This window comes from Lithobates pipiens, unplaced genomic scaffold (genome assembly GCF_037356315.1).
Source record: "Lithobates pipiens isolate NorthernLeopardFrog02 unplaced genomic scaffold, aLitPip1_a1.2 Scaffold_23, whole genome shotgun sequence".
NCBI lineage: Eukaryota > Metazoa > Chordata > Amphibia > Anura > Ranidae > Lithobates > Lithobates pipiens.
In genome coordinates this window covers 115,426,845-115,430,533 of record NW_027507785.1, presented here as the reverse complement: position 1 = coordinate 115,430,533, position 3,689 = coordinate 115,426,845, and the positions used below count along the sequence as shown (strand labels likewise).

General features: G+C 46.5%; 1 pseudogene; it reads right to left on the bottom strand.

The window, feature by feature from the left end:
• Positions 1 to 892: 892 nt before the first annotated feature.
• LOC143927828 (small ribosomal subunit protein eS6 pseudogene) lies at positions 893 to 1,684 on the bottom strand (annotated as a pseudogene).
• Positions 1,685 to 3,689: the final 2,005 nt, after the last annotated feature.

Sequence of the window (3,689 nt, the reverse complement as noted above, 5' to 3'; positions counted from 1 at the left end):
AGCATGCTATCCTGGGCCCATATACACCTATAGCCTATAGTCCCTTCAACAATGTATATTGTCAGCTCTATTGTACTGCTTTCCGCAAAACACCCCCTAAAATGTGTCCAAATGTTATGTGTGTCCTTAACTTCATTTATAATCCTCCCCATCCCCTAAAATGTGTCCAAATGTTATGTGTGTCCTTCAATTCACTTATAACCCTCCCCCACCCCCTAAAATGTGTCCACGTGTTATGTGTGTCCTTAAAATCAGGCAGAGTGCTGAAGGATTTTTTTTTGGCTCCCAAAGTCACCTCAAACCCCCCCCCCCCCCCCCCCCGCCATACAATTTTATCAATGGGCTATTAGAGGGGGTGAGGAATCTGATGTTGTGCAAAAATGTTTTTGTGTAATCTGCTTTCAATGTTATGTGCAAAAGTACTTATATTTTTTTCTTGTTTGACTCCACAGTTTCCTTCAACACCACAGGAATGGCAAACTGTGGCCTCCCATTTTGCTGACCGTTGAGACTTTCCCAACTGTGGCGGAGCTATAGATGGGAAGCATGTCCACATTCTGCCACCACCCCATTCCGGGTCTTACTATTATAACTATAATGGTTTTAATAGTGTAGTGTTAATGGCGGTGGTGTCGGCACACTATGAGTTCCTCTATGTGAACTTGGGGAAGAATGGCCATATGTCGGATGGCAGAGTTTTTGCCCAGACAGAGTTTTACCAGCGTCTCCAGACTGGTGGCCTGGCATTGCCACCGGATGCGGATAATGTGGAAGAACTCCCCTTCGTCTTTATTGCAGATGAAGCCTTCAGTCTGGGCAAGCACCTGATGAGGCCATCCCCCCAAAGGACCCTCACCCGGAGAGGAATGTTTTTTTTTTCATTTACAACAAGTTTATTTTAAACCATGAGGCTTTATTTCTGGCTGGATTCAGATTTAGATGTGGAGGCTCTCAGTGATGAAAGTCTACGCCTCTTGGCAATCTGTTCCTGGCGCTTCTCCTTTGCTTCCTTTGTTCTCTTAGCAAGGAGCTTGGCATACTCTGATGCTTCCTCCTTATTCTTCTGAGTGCGCTGCTTCTTCAGGGCAATATGTCTGCGCTTGTGTTGAAGAACTCTAGGTGTTACAAGACGCTGGATCTTGGGGGCCTTAGTCCTGGCCTTCTTCCCTTCCTTAGCAAGAGGCTTTCTAACCATATATTGGCGCACATCATCTTCTTTGGACAGGTTGAAGAGCTTGCGGACTCTGCTTGCCCTTTTAGGACCCAAACGACGTGGAACAGTGTTGTCTGTGAGGCCAGGGATGTCCTTCTCACCTTTCCTGACAATCACCAAGTTCAACACACTTAAGTTGGCATCTACAATACAACCACGCACAGACTTGCGTTTGCGCTCGCCAGTCCTCCTGGGGTGGTAACAGGAGTGACCCTTACTCAATAGCAGACGAACACGGCCATGGGTGAGAACTCCCTGTTTCATAGGGAAACCTTGCTTATCGTTGCCTCCACTGATGCGCACAACATATCCCTTCCATTCCTCACCCAAAGGATCAGCTGAAACTTCTGTGGCCATGCGTTTCTCATAAAAAGTACGCAGTTTGCATTCATCGCCAACTTCAATCAGCTTCTGGCAGCCAGTAGCTGGGAAAGAGATATTAAGCTTCATGTCTGCACAGCCTATCTCAGGTCTCCCGCCGGAAAGAGGAGAGGAATGTTTTTAACTACCGGCTGGCCAGAGGAAGAAGAGTCGTTGAGAATACCTTCGGGATAATGGCCAGCCGGTTCCGGCTGCTTCTGACAGCAATCTATATGGCGGACTACAAAATCAACCATATCATCCTATGCTGCTGCGTCCTGCACAATTATTTAAGAAAAAATGCCCTGAATTATCTAGCTCCAGTTGGGCCTGAGGCCAGACTTAATACAGACAATTCCCTGAGGGGCCTGAATACTGGCCATACTGGCTTGGCACCCCAAAGAGCCCATGAAGTTTGGGAGAATTATGTTAATTATTTTATGGGTAGGGGGTCCATTGCAATGCTAGACAATGTCTAAAATTTTTAGTAATAAAAAATGTTTTTCATATAAAATCTAGAATTTTCTTTATTGCTTGCTTTTCTTTTTGGCTGTCTCATGGGTTCCCCTAGTGCACTTGTAGTGCCAAGTGGATTTTCCTTTAATAAATAAGCCCCATTGTCACTGCAAACACAAAATTACTTACAAAACTGTTATTGAGCATTGAAAGTAGAAGCCACACATTGTTGTATTTCAAAATGTTTACTCTGTGCACATTCACACATTTTTTTTTTGTTTTTTTCTCAGTATTTAGTTTTTTTATATTTTTTCCTCAATATAAATATATATATTTTTTTCTCAATGTTTTTTTTTTTTTTAACAAACGCGCATGTTTTAAAACATAATATACACAACTCACAACTTACAAAGTTCAACGTATAAAAACTGAAGGCAATATCAGACATTATAGTGTCAAAAATGTCTTGATATTGGGGGGCCCATGCGTGCGAGTGACGGAGATGGCCGCTTGACTCCTTCGCTCTGCGCTGTCGGAAACACAGAACCCGGCCTAATCTGACATAGGCATATCGGGGATGCTGCACACATACCTCAGGCAGCCCGCAGTGATGTACCGCTCCACAAAAAAGCATCCAAGGAACTGACAGCACAACAAATCCTCCCCAGCCTCTGGCAAAGGCAGAAATAAAATGGCGCCTGAGCCTCCGGAGCCTGATGATGAGACCCAGCTGCGGGCCCAGGATCTCCTACCAATAATCTCCATCTGTTCCCTACGGATCGGGTGAGTCTTCCCCCTGCAGACACTAATGACATGCTGGCCAAATTCTGCAGCATTGTGAGGGATGAGATAACAGCAGCCTCCCACAAACTTTCCTCTGACTTCGTGCGGGGCCTTAAAGAGATAGGCCACTGCACCAATCAATTAGAGCACCGCATGAACTTGGCTACCACTGTGCTAGAGGGCCATGAGGAGGAGGTAGATAGGATGTCCGCTGAATTGGAGGCCCTGAGGGATAAATTAGAGAATGCAGAAAACAGGGCCCGGAGGGATATCCTCCATATCTGTGGTATCCCTGAGGTGATTACTGATCTGCAGGGAACAGCTACTGCATTTTTCCAAGAACTGGCCCCTGAGATCCTTGTGGAAAGGCTGGAGTTTGACCACATCCATAGGTCTCTGGCTCCCAAACCCTTTGAGGGCCCCCCGAGGGATGTCATAATTAAATTTCATTATTACCGTACCAAGGAGAAGCTTCTGCAGTCAGTGAGAGAACAGCAGAACCTCTCCTTTCAAGGTAATTCCCTCCAGCTGTTCGCAGACCTCTCACCGGCCACCATTGCCAGACGCAGAGGCCTTAAACCCTACCTCCAGGTTCTCCAATCCTAAGGGATCAAATACAGATGGGGGTTCCCATTTAAACTTTCTTTCTCCCACCTTGGCTGTCAATTTCACGCCACTTCTCCATCTGACATGAAGCGCTACCTCCTGGACCTACAGCTGGACCTTTCTCCATCTCAGCCTGAGGCTCTACCCTCGCCTTCCAGACCTGGTCCCTCCAAGCCTGGACCCTCCAGGCCATCCCACCAGCCATCTCAAACATCCCAAATATCTCAATCTGGATCCCAAGTGCTGCAGGACCTGCAGGCCCAACGCTTTC